Raw genomic sequence first — 13910 nt, forward strand, 5'->3', positions numbered from 1 at the left:
ATATGCAAGCCATGGCTACTTAATACTATGCCATTCTCACATCCCTTTTCACATGCTGCAGTCATTAGCATTTACTCTTAAAGTGTCTTGATGGTCTGACAGGAGCATGGGAACAGGAGCCTGGAATTCCTGGGTTCTAATCCCAGCTCTGACATTGACTCTGAATATGGCTTTCCCCTCTATAAAAACTGATGTACATAACACTCCCACCTCGGGGGTTGTTGTGGGGAATAGCTAAGGACCATATTGTGGCATGTCATAGTAAGTGGGGCTACTATGTGTCCCCCAGTTCATATTGGTAGGAAGGGATAGGGAATGGGTGGAGCTGTGTGGTTCCACCACCTCCAATGTGCCGGCCAGCATAACGGCACTAGGGGATGTAGGCTGTGCCAGTTATAGGGCTGGAATGGGGGAAGCCAAAACACAGAATGCATCAGGGTCTGCTATTAGGGCAGTGCAAAGACATCCTGCCCCATACACAGGGCTTGTGGGAAAACCAAACTCACCCCTAAAACCCTTTGAAAATGGAAGGTCTGATGCAAGTGTGAAGTTCTTAATTGTACACACATATTTTTAAAGAACTGGACAAGATACTGCCATGGAGATAGGCAGACAGCTGGGTCCTTTTCTCTAAAATCATGGAGTTTGATTAATGTCTGGTTGCACTAGGCAGTCAGAGCTGAAAATCTCAACAGAACTTTGGGTGAGTTGATATTAGACAAAGGGATTATTTGTGTTCTTTTTTTGCTCTTTTTCACCATTTCTTTCCTTGCCTGGCTGTGGAGAGGCACTAGGCCACTTATTAGCAATAGGCCAGTGGGGCTGCTTTACTGGCTTCACAGTAAAATCAATGTGACTGATGTTCTGCTGTCAAGTTTTACTCTCCAAAAATGGCCATTGCTGCCTTTCATTTCCTTTGGTTTGTGTGCCAGTGTCACTGGTGCCAGCAGGGATATGCAGAGCACTGGAAGACTATCACTGGATAAAATAATAAGTGTTAAGGAGCTAACAGCCTGAAGATCAATTAAAACATCAAGCCTTTATAACTGGACTAACAGAAGATGACAAACATCTAGTGCCATTATGACTTATTCAAAACAGTTTTCCCTTCACTTGTCATTTATTTTATGATGGTTTGATAGTTTGTATAATAATGCAGTCTGTCAGGCAGCTGGAACAATCACAACTTAACTACTGTGAGCTGTAAAAAATGTTCTGTCATCTGACTCGGCAATCCAGTTGGATATTCTGCAATGCATGGCTGTCAAGTATATCCAGAAATGTTACTGAAGCAGATTTTAATTCAGACAGAGCAATTTTTAAAATAAATTTGTTGCAGCACATCTGGTGCAGTTTTCATCAGCAGTTGTTTGCACCAACACAATCCTACACTTCTTCTGGAAGGCAGAAAAAGCGAATTTTTTGCCAGTTAAATGGTTTTAGATATATCTGTAGTCATAGTGTTAACGATGTTTTCAGTCTCACCCGTCTCTGAGATTTGCCAAATCCCACCAATCTATTTGTTTAACTGGAAACTTCCTTGAAACTCAAGCAATTTCATAGACAACCTAAAACAGGAGTTTAAACTGTGCAAGAATCAAAGGCCTTGGCTACACTTGCGAGTTGCAGCGCTGTAAAGCCGCCCCCAGCGCTGTAACTCAATCCCCGTCCACACTGGCAAGGCATTTGCAGCGCTGTATCTCCGTGGTTGCAGCGCTGCATGTACTCCACCTCTCCGAGAGGAATAGCAACTGCAGCGCTGCGGCGCCAGTGTGGCCGCCCAATGCGCTGTGAATGGCCTCCAGAATTATTCGGCAGTATCCCACAATGCCTGTTCTAGGCATTCTGGTCATCAGTTCAAACTCTACTGCCCTGGCCTCAGGTAACCAACCATGTGACCAACCCTTTACATTCCCCGGGAATTTTAAAAATCTCCTTCCTGTTTGCTCAGCCCGGCGTGGCGTGGAGTGCTATCAGCGAATCTTTCCAGGTAACCATGCCTCCACGCGCCAAGCGAGCCCCAGCATGGAGCAATGGCGAGTTGCTGGACCTCATCAGTGTTTGGGGGGAGGAAGCTGTACAGTCCCAGCTGCACTCCAGCCGTAGGAATTACGATACCTTTGGGAAGGTATCAAAGGACATGATGGAAAGGGGCCATGACCGGGACCCCCTGCAGTGCAGGATTAAAGTGAAGGAGCTGCGGAGTGCCTACCGCAAAGCCCGCGACGCAAACGGCCGCTTGGGTGCTCCCCCCGCGACCTGCCGATTCTACAAAGAGCTGGATGCGATACTTGGGGTTAACCCCACCTCCACTCCGAGCACCACCATGGACACTTCAGAGCCGGTGTGGGGGGGGGAGGAGGAGGAGGAGGAGGAAAACGGGAGTGATGGTGGTGGGCCTGATGGAGACACCCTGGAATCCCTGGAGCCATGCAGCCAGGAGCTCTTCTCGAGCCAGGAGGAAGGTAGCCAGTCGCAGCAGCCGGTACTTGGTGGAGGACAAACGGAAGAGCAGGTTCCCGGTAAGCAGTTTTTTTTTCGGGAAGGAATTTTTTCGGTGTGGGCTCTTTGGGAGAGGAGGGTTAGGTATGCATGCCTAGATGCGGAACAGTGCATTGATGTGGTTTATCACATCACGGTAATCGGCCTCGGTAATCTCCTCGAATGTCTCATCCAGAACGTGTGCAATGCGTTTGTGCAGGTTTATCGAGAGAGCCGCCGTGGTCCTTGTCCCAGCCAGGCTAACGTGTCCGCGCCACTGTGCCGCGAGGGGAGGGGGGACCATTGCTGCACACAGGCAAGCTGCATATGGGCCAGGGTGGAAGCCGCATTGCAGTAGAATACCCTCCCTTGCTTCCCAGGTCACCCTCAGCAGCGAGATATCATCCAGGACGAACTCCTGTGGAAAATGTTGGGACAGTGTTCAGTGTAGGTGCCCCCTGAAGCTGTTGGCTCTCCCCAAGGCACAGAAACCCAGAGGACAGTGCAGCCCTGAAACAATCAGTCCCCCTTACTCACCATTGTGAGGCTCCCGTGGGATATGTGTGCTCTGTTTCAGACGGGAAAATTATGCTATTGTGTAGACCCTGTGTGTTTTCTACTCCTTAAGTGCGGGGGGGATCATTACTCTGTCTGGTATGAACAATGCTGCCTCTGTTAAAAGTTGCATTTTGCCTATACAGCTGCATCAACCTTGAGACCTCAGCCGTCCCTCTTATCGCCTGCTCAGAGACTGCAAAGACTCAGGAAGAGACCGCGAAAAAGCAAAGAAGACATGCTGCAAGAAGTGATGCGGCAATCTATTAAAGAGAATGAGAAAGCACAGGACTGGAGGGAGAGAGAAAGCAGGATCCGCCAGGAAAATGCAGCGCACCGGCGGCAAAGCACCGCGCACCGGCAGCAAAGCACTGATAGGCTCATAAGCATCCTGGAGCGCCAAGCAGACGCTATCCAGGTGCTCATAGCCATGCAGAAAGAGGAGCAGTACCGCAAACGCAAACGCCACCTCCCCCTACAGCCCTTGTCCCAAAACTCTTTCCGTTGTGCCCCACTGTCACCTCCAACCCACTTTCCCCAACCTCCGTGTTCTTCACGCCACCCGCTGCCTCCAACACCAGTATCTTCACCACCCAGCCCTGAAAACCACGACCCTTACCCTCTGCACTCAACCCCCATCACCATGCAGTATAGCTATCCTGAAGTGCAGCACTCACTGCACAGCACACCAGACAGGACATATGCGAATCTGTGATTGTACTGTTCCCCACTCCACCCCCTTGTTTCTTTTCAATAAATAATTTTTTTTTCTTTTCAATAAATGGATTCTTTGGCTTTGAAAACATTCTTTATTATTGCATAAAGTAAAAGACTCCTTAGCCCAGGAACTAAACAGGCACTGCAAGTCTCCTTGTCTGCTAAGCAGACACTGATTCCTAAAGATTGGAACTACTGCACTTCACTCCTGTGCAGGGCACCAGATATCACTGCTGGTTTTCAGCCTCAAATTGCTCCCTCAAGGCATCCCTAATCCTTGCAGCCCCGCGCTGGGCCCCTGTAATAGCCCTGCTCTCTGGCTGTGCAAATTCAGCCTCCAGGTGTTGAACCTCGGAGGTCCATGCCTGAGTGAAGCTTTCACCCTTCCCTTCACAAATATTATGGAGGGCACAGCACGCAGATATAACCGCGGGGATGCTGTTTTCAGCCAAGTCCAGCTTCCCATACAGAGATCGCCAGCGGCCCTTTACACGGCCAAAGGCACACTCCACAGTCATTCGGCACCGGCTCAGCCTGTAGTTGAACCGTTCCTTGCTGCTGTCAAGTCTCCCTGTGTAGGGTTTCATGAGCCACGGCATTAACGGGTAAGCGGGATCTCCAAGGATCACAATGGGCATTTCAACTTCCCCTACCATGATCTTCCGCTCTGGGAAAAAAGTCCCGGCCTGCAACTTCCTGAACAGCCAAGTGTTCCGAAAGATGTGTGCGTCATGCACCTTTCCGGGCCAGCCTGTGTTAATGTCAATGAAACGCCCACGGTGATCCACAAGCGCCTGGAGAACCATAGAGAAATACCCCTTCCGATTAACGTACTCGGATCCTAGGTGGGGTGGTGCCAGAATAGGAATGTGCGTCCCATCTATCGCCCCTCCACAGTTAGGGAACCCCATTTGTGCAAAGCCATCCACTATTTCCTCCACGTTACCCAGAGTCACGGTTCTTCTGAGTAGGATGCGATTAATGGCCTTGCAAACTTGCATCAACACGATTCCAACGGTCGACTTTCCCACTCCAAACTGGTTTGCGACCGACCGGTAGCTGTCTGGAGTTGCCAGCTTCCAGATTGCAATAGCCACCCGCTTCTCCACTGGCAGGGCAGCTCTCAATCTCGTGTCCTTGCGCCGCAGGGTGGGGGCGAGCTCCTCACACAGTCCCATGAAAGTGGCTTTTCTCATCCGAAAGTTCTGCAGCCACTGCTTGTCATCCCAGACTTCCATGACGATGTGATCCCACCACTCAGTGCTTGTTTCCCGAGCCCAAAAGCGGCGTTCCACGGTGCTGAGCATGTCCGTGAATGCCACAAGCAATTTCGTATCGTACGCGTTACGCGGCTCGATAGCATAGTCGGACTCCTCACCCTCACTCTCACTGTCACTTTGGATCTTAAGGAATAGTTCGACAGCCAAACGTGACGTGCTGGCGAGACTCGTCAGCATACGCCTCAGCAGTTCGGACTCCATTTCCCGCAGACAGATCGCGCTGCACTCTGAAACCGTTGAAAGATGGCGCCAAAGGTGGATGGAAACAAAGGGATTTCTGGGATGCGAAGCGATGCATCACGGGCCATTGGGACAGGACCCAGAATCCCCCGCACCCACGCCCCCTTCCCACAACCCACGGCACCAGAATGGGAAAAGGTGCTCTGTGGGATAGCTGCCCATAATGCACCGCTCCCAACAGCGCTGCAATTGCCGCAAATGTGGCCACGACAGTGCGCTGGGCAGCTGTCAGTGTGGACAGAGTGCAGCGCTTTCCCTACTCAGCTGCACGAAGTCAGGGTTAACTCACAGCGCTGTACATCGGCAAGTGTAGCCAAGGCCAAAGAAATTGAAGCCCAAATGCATAGTGGCCCTGCACCTAAGTGTCATCACTTAGTTAAGTACAAAATGAGTGCAAACTAGGTGAAAAAAAAAATCCAAATTAGAGTGACAATGATTTACACTCACTTTCAACTGGGCCCATAACATGAACAAATGCCCCAATTCTGCTCATGTTGCACTCAATGGCAAAACTCCTATTGACTTCAATGGGAGCAGAATCAAGTCACAAATAAGACAATGAAGACAATTAACACTAATGGAATCTCTGTGCAAAGAAGGTTTGCGGGACTGGCCCCAGAATGCTCAGTTCCTCTTGATGGGTAAGTATCCCTCTGCCTAGCCTGAAGGCCTCAATGTAGCAGAAACACTTCTTTTCAACCAGGGATGTCTAGAGAACATCAGAATAGTGAGGACATTTAAAACAACAGCATTATATACAAATAAATGATTTTTTTAAAAAAAATCTCTATGTTAATTACGGTTAAAGATGCTCTTCTTTATGTTACCAAAGATATAACTACAGATTGGGCTATTTGACACAGATGGGGAGTGGGGTGGAGGAAATCATAGTCAAAGCTCCCCAGAGAATTGGATCTAACTTCAAGTGAAGACAAACAAATTGCAGCAAAGTAACAAAGAAAATTAAGCAGAGCTGTGTGGAACTCAGCTGTTCAATATCACAGGGATTCATGCAAACCTCTTCAATTTCAATCCACTGGGGTTTATGTACCCTGAGGTTTGCTTCAAATTTCTGGTTCAAAGAAACACAAACTCAAAATAAAACAGTCATAAATGCCAAATTTCACCTTATTTTGAGTTCAACCTGTCATATGGTTTTGATATAAAGCCATGAATTTGGTCCAGGTTCTCTTGAAACATTCACCAGTGTTTCAGTGAACCTAGGTGAATGCTAGAGTTTGTACCTAACCTGAAACCAGGTGCGTATTGTGTGATTTCAGGTTTGCTACAAAAGCTTCATGAAGCGCTAAGAAGAAGTTACCATGGTTATATTTGAATTGCATGCTATTGCTGACTATTAATGACAGATGTAAAGTCTGATCATAGTGGCAGTAACTTTGGGCTGCTATACATACAGTAGTTGAGTGGGAGTGGGAGACAGTCACAGCACTTAGAGGGTGTGAAAGGGGATTGCGAATGAGGAAGCATGGCACTAGGAAGCTGCAGAATGGGGGGAAAATATTTTCCAACATCACAACATCAAAGAGTTTGTTGGTCTGTGTGCTTGGTGTACCTCCTACCAAGAATACTGTGCTCAGCATATGGTGTGCAGTTCTTTGTCCTGCATGGGGGAAGGGGCATGTGGTGTCACAAGTCGCCCTCCCCTGATTTCTGCCAAGGTGGGAGTCTGGCCGAGTGGGACATGCCAGGGAAAGGCACCGGCACCAGCTTCTGTACCAGACGACTGGTGGAAAGCTAATATGACACCATTTTTTAAAAGGCTCCAGAGGTGATCCCAGCAATTACAGGCTGGTAAGCCTGACTTCGGTACCAGACAATCTGGTTGAAACTATAGTAAAGAGCAGAATTATCAGACACATAGATGAACAATCTGGAAAAAGGGGTAAACAGTGAGGTGACAAAATTTGCAGATTATACAAAACTACTCAAAATAGTTAAGGCCAAAGCAGACTGCGAAGAATTACAAGGGGATCTCACAAAACTGGGTGACTGGGAAAGAAAATGGCAGATGAAATTCAATGTTGATAAATGCAAAGTAATGCACATTGGAAAACATAATCCCAACTATACATATAAAGTGATGGAATCTAAATTAGCTGTTACCACTCAAGTAAGAGATCTTGGAGTCATTGTGGATAGTTCTCTGAAAACATCCACTCAATGTGCAGCGGCAGTCAAAAAAGCTGTTGCGAATCTTTAAGAGAGGGATACATAATAAGATAGAGAATATCATATTGCCTCTATATAAATCTATGTGTGATGCTCTGTACCTCGGGGGAAAACCCAGCACCCCCATGTTCATCCTTGTAAAATGATTGTGTGGTATCCAGTGCAAAGTTTGTCATGTCAGGTGTCTTCAGAAGGCTCATGATGCACTGAGCATTGTTGTTACAGTAATGTTATAGGTTATAATTTCATGTATGTAATTATGAGGCTGAAAATGTATCCTCATGGCTTAAATTAAGCCCAGGCAAAAACTCTCCAAGAGCAGAGAGGCAGTTCACACCTCATTAGGGCAGGTATAGGACAAACCCAGCCCAGCCTCACAGGAACAAAGGCCGCTGGCCTGGGCAGCAACAAAAGAATCTATCGGACTCTCGAAGGAGTCACCCCCCCCCTTCCTTTGATCAATTTGGAACTGCGATGAGGTAATTCTCACCTGACTCTGAAGGGAGGGGGGCAAAGCCAAGAGGGAAGAAAGGACATGATAAAAGGGAGAGACATTTGCCATGCTCTTCCTCTCTCTTCCACCTACATCTACAGACACCACACCAAGCGACTGAAGCGCTGATCAAAGGGGAAAGCCTGGCTGACAACCAACCAGCCAGCCTGTGGTGAGAAGCGTCTAAATTTGTAAGGACATTGAAAGTGTTAAGATCAGCTTAGAATGTGTTTTGCTTTTATTTCATTTGACCAGATCTGACTTGTTATGCTTTGACTTATAATCACTTAAAATCTATCTTTGTAGTTAATAAATTTGTTTATTCTACCTGAAGCAGTGCGTTTGATTTAAAGCGTTTCAGAGACTCCCCTTGGGATAACAAGCCTGGTACATATCAATTTCTTTGTTAAATTGATGAACTTATATAAGCTTGCAGCATCCAGCAGGCATAACTGGACACTGCAAGACGGAGGTTCCTAGGGTTGTGTCTGGGACCGTAGATATGGCTAGTGTCATTCGGTTGCACAATCCAAGGAACAGCTTACATGCCAGAGGCTGTGTGTGAACAGCCCAGGAGTGGGGGCTCTCACAGCAGAGCAGGGAAAGTCTGGCTCCCAGAGTCAAGGATTGGAGTGACCTAGCAGATCACCAGTCCAGATAACACCAGGGGAACGTCACATCATGGTATGCTCACATATTGAATACTGTGTGCAAATGTGGTCGCCCCATCTCAAAAAAGGTATATTGGAATTGGAAAAGGTTTTGAAAAGGGAACAAAAATGATTAGGGCTATAGAACAGCTTCCATATGAGGAGAACTTAACAAGTCTGGGACTTTTTAGCTTGGAAAAGAGGAGACTAAGGGGGGATATGATAGAGGTCTATAAAATCATGATGGGTGTAGAGAAAGTAAATAAGGAAGTGTTATTTACTCCTACTCATAACACAAGAACTAGGGGTCACCAAATGCAGGCAGCAGGCTTAAAACAAAAAAGGAAGTATTTTTTCACACAACACACAGTCAACCTGTGGAACTCTTTGCCAGAGGATGTTGTGAAGGCCAAGACTATAAGAGGGTTCAAAAAATAAACTAGATAAATTCATGGAGGATAGGTCCATCAATGGTTACTAGCCAGGGTGGCAGGGATGGTGTCCCTAGCCCCGGTTTTGCTAGAAGCTGGGAATGGACGACAGGAAATGGATCACTTGATGATTACCTATTCTGTTCATTCCCTCTGAAGCACCTGGCATTGGCCACTGTCAGAAGACAGAACACTGGGCTAGATGGACCTTTGGTCTGACCCAGTATGGCCATTCTTATGTAAATACAGGAGTGTCTATACCGTATAAGTAATCCATCATAGCTTAACTCATACATATGCCAAGCATATTTTCTGTGAAGTGTATCAGTGCCCTCAAAACATGCTCTGTGACTCACTTTATGCCTGGCCTGGGTAGTCCACTAGAATGTCTTTTCTATTTGGTTTGAATGTGCCTGGTACAATGGTTTTGGTTGGGGCTTCTAGCCACTGCTGTACTACAATAATAATAAATAATAATGTCAGCAGCAGCATGTAAATTCAGTACACTATATGCAAAGGCTCCCCAAGCTATCTTTATTTAGAAATTATTATTTTCCATCCATGCTTTACAAGGAAGGTAAATATCATTATCTCCATTTTACAGATGTGGGGACTGAGACAGGAAGGTGGAATGACTTTCCCCAAGAATACACATCATTTAGGTCTCCTGACTTCTAGTTCGGGGCCGTAACCACTGGATTATGGCTGCCGCATTGTTATTTCTGCATATAAGCAGGCATGATGTCCAGAGGTGCTGGAATAATTTGTATAGTGGGGGTGCAGAGATCCATTGAACCAAACTGTAAGCCCCGTATATGATGGAAACCACTTCAAGCCAGGGGGTGTGGCAGCACCCCCTGCACCCCTAGTTCCAGCACCTATGATGATGTCACTCACTCACTGTCCTGAAAATGTGTGTAATATCAAGAAGAAAAAAAGGAGAGAATCTGTTTTGAAACATCATAGTTGAAACATTGATTTGTGCCTGCGAATGTAGAGTCCAGTCCTGTAAGATATCGAGTGCCTCCTGACAGATCCGCAGAATAGAGGCTGCTCAGCACCTTCCGTAACATTCTCAATACTTTGTATGATTGGTCTTTACATCCTCATTAATGTAAATGAATTATTCTAATGTGCAATTCTGTACTCCACAATTACTACATAACTGTGTTACAGATTGATAGGTAGTTGGTCCATATAACACACTGGCATCCAGCAGATGTTTTGAAAGAGTGAGCAAATAAGGATTCCCACTGAATAACAGCACCTGTTATCATTCATGTCTGGCTAGAGCAATTGCTATCCAGCAGCAGCAATATTGTGCATCCAGACCCTGAGTTTTTAGTTGTATTATTATTACTTTATTTTATTGTTGAATTAACCTTTATGAAATAAAAGTTACTGTACTGTATCTTCCTCCCTTTTTTCCCTTCTGTTTCCATTTTTTATTCATTCATTACTTTCTTTCCTTTTACTCTATGTAGTATTCTTTCCTTCTGTTTTTGCATTGTTTTTCTTCCTCCAACTATTTTTTTCTTCTCTTCCCCATATTTTTTTATCCTCTCATCCCACTTTCTTTTTTCCTTTCACAACAATCTCTCCTTCATTACCATTTCACATTTCTTCCCCACTCTTTTTGTCATTCTTTTATTACCTTCATCTCCCTCAATCTCCCATCTAGGGTTGCCAACTTTCTAATCGCACAAAACCAAACACCCCTGTCCTGCCGCTTCTCTGAAGCCCTTCTCCAAGACCCCACCCCTGCACACTCCATCCCACCCTCCTTCCATTGCTCACTCTCCCCCACCCTCACTCGCTTTCACTGGGCTGGGGCAGGGGGTTGAGGTGCGGGAGAGGGGCTCTGAGCTGGGGCAGAAGGTTGGGGTGGGAAGGTATGGGCTCTGGGCTGGGGGTACGGGCTTTGGGCTGGGGCCAAGGGGTTCAGAGTGCAGGAAGGGGTGAGGGCTCCGGCTCGAGGTGTGGGCTCCATGATGGGGCTGGGTATGAGGGGTTTGGGGTGCAGGAAGGGGCTAGGGCAGGGTGTTGGGGCGTTGGGGCAGTGCAGGCTCTGGGAGGGAGTTTGGATGCTGGAGGGGACTCTGGGCTGGGGCAGAGGGTTGGGGTGCGGGGTCCAGGCGGCGCTTTCCATGGCTCCCGGGAAGCGGCTGCCAGGTCCCTGCAGCCCCTAGGTGCATGGGCGGCCAGGGAGGGTCTGGGTACCGCCCTCGCGCGTACAGGTACCACCCCCGCAGCTCCCATTAGTCGCGGTTCCTGGCCAATAGGAGCTGCGGAGCTGGCCCTCGGGGCAGGGGCAGCATGCAGAGCCTCCCTGGCTGCCCCTGCGTGTAGGGGCTGCAGGGACCTGGCGGCCGTTTCTGGGAGCTGCATGGAGCTAGGGCAGGCAGGGAGCCTGCCTTAGCCCCGGGCCCCTGCTGCACCGCCGACTGGGCTGACTTTTACTAGCCTGGTCGGCACCGGTCCCTTTTTGCAAGGCGTTCGGACGAAAACCGGATGCCCAGCAACCCTACCCCCATCCTTTCTTCACTGCCCCACTACACCCACCGACTCAATCTTGTTCCCCTCTTAGAATTTATAAATGTATATTTAAAACCCTCTACCATCTTTTAGACATAACCTGTTTTAGGCTGTGATGAATTTACAATTCTAGACAACAGGCATGTTGTCTCTGAAAAGAAATGCTTTGGCTGGAAGAGATGCTGAGAGAAGGGCAAGCAAGTTACAGAGGCATGCTGGCCATTTTTCAAACCTGTGATTTGCATGCCAAATTGGGTAGTTTGTAGCTGCTTCTCAATATTGCTAAGCGGAAAGTACAGCTCCCTCCCTATACTATTTCAAGGTTGTCCATCTAGAAAAACCCTTGAGCGGGATGCTATCTTTGCAAAGATGTACATCTTACATTTCAAAAAGCAAATGAACTTCAGTGTGCTGAATTCATTTCTCTGCTAAAACCTTTGCTAATCTGAGGTTTTAAAAGCAATTCTGCTGCCAGCATCTTGACAGCTCCTGATGCTCAGATCAGAGTGTCAGAATAACACTGAAATTCTACATATCAAAGAGTTTTCTTTTAACCTCAATCTACAAAATATAATAGACAAGTCCTTCATACAGCCTCACTAAACACTGCAGGCCTGCTTATCATCTATATGTTTCCTTTGCTGAACTACACACAAAAGATGTGTCTGAGACTGTGAAATTCCATAGAACCACCTTATCTACACCCAAGTACTGTTTGGATTCAGACCCTGTGAGAGCATTTCTGAGGATGCACATCTCAGCCATATATTTGAACTGTTTTATATAATCTTACAAATAAAATACTGTGGATTTACTACTCTGTATAGCACATGAAAGAATAATTTCAGATTAAAACAACAATGATCTTGGTGTAATAATTACACTTATTTTTTTTTAAAAAATTGCTATTTCAATGGCCTGGGAGTTTGTTCCAGTGATTATTTTAAATGGGAATACCATGCAGTTAGGAAAAATCAATTACTGATAATAGTTAGAAATACAATGAACTAACTCGGACCATGGCCACAGGTACTGCTTCCTGGCATATTTAAAGCAGGGAGATTTGCAGAGCAGCCGCTTGGAGTTTGGCTCACACCTTCACTAAGCACAGTTCATTAAACCTGGCCTTCTGTTTAGAAGCTAGGTTTGGGCAGGTAGTTCTGCAATATTTATTTAATTATAGAACTCCTCAGCCTGCCATTCATCTTTGGTGATACTGTTCACTAATCTCCCATGTGGGGGAATACACGGAGGCCCTCAAAGAAGAACGGTCAGTTACTTACTGGTAACTGTTGTTCTTTGAGAGCCGCCTCTTTGCATTCACATTTCCTTGTCACCTTCCCCTCTTTCTCAGACTTCTTATCTAAGTTTAGGACTCCATGGTGTGGAAGAGAGGACTGAGGCAGTGGAGGGATACACTCACCTATGAAGACTCAAACATCGAAGTCATGGGAGAAGGGGGTGCTTATGTGACCCAATGGACATGCTGTTTGTAAAGTTATTTAAGATCAAACCAGAGAGCACCAAACCCTGTAAGTGGCCCTCCACAGAGGGGACTCAGAGAATAACAGTCACCAGTAAGTAAAATTTTCTTTTTTGGATTTAATAAAGGTGTCTACCGAACCCCCTATTAAATCAGCATTTATTGGGTGACTAGATGCTTCAGGGCACTGCTAGTGAGCTACTGAGCCTTTTATCTCTGGGTTCCTGGTTTGAATTTGGCCAAGCTCAGTACAGATTAAAATTTATTCCTATCTAGTGGATGTTTGGTGGCCTCTACAGGAGGATATCTCAGGGGATCTCAGTTTCAGCTCTCACATCACAAACTCACCAGCACACTCTGCACTGATTGGCAGATTCAGTGGAGAAGCCAAGAACTTCATGAGCCAAGGAAACTCAACTGTCCCATTGCCCCAGATAAAGGAAAGAGGAATGCTGGCAGGCAGTGTACGTGGGATAGACAGAGAGCTTTGTATATCAAGGTGATGCCATTCACCAGCACCAAATGCACATGATTTCTTTAAAGAATATAATTTATGCAAACTGTTTACAAATAAACTCCTTAAATAATTCACAAAAGCTCATACATGGAGCTGCCCCTGGCAGTTATGTATCACCACAATAACCAGGAGCTGGCAGGTATCACTGGTACTGCCAGGCTAGCTGAGGAGGGGCCAACCTAGCAGCAGCAACAGCCCAGAAACCAAAGGGAAAGAGTGGTCTTGGGGAATGGGCTCTCCACAGCTGTGGGGAGTGACAGGTGTTCCATTTTTCAATGCAGTTATTGTGTGTGTGTGTGTGTGTGTGTGTGTATAATTACACACATCATAGTAAAGAG

General features: G+C 46.7%; 1 protein-coding gene across 1 annotated transcript in view; it reads right to left on the reverse strand.

Annotated features, from left to right (window-relative positions):
- ANKRD33B (ankyrin repeat domain 33B) overlaps window positions 1-13910 on the reverse strand; it is a 94609-nt gene that overhangs the window by 11751 nt on the left and 68948 nt on the right. The gene's annotated exons all lie outside the window — the stretch shown is intronic.

This window comes from Emys orbicularis, chromosome 2, assembly GCF_028017835.1.
Source record: "Emys orbicularis isolate rEmyOrb1 chromosome 2, rEmyOrb1.hap1, whole genome shotgun sequence".
NCBI classification, from domain to species: Eukaryota; Metazoa; Chordata; order Testudines; family Emydidae; genus Emys; species Emys orbicularis.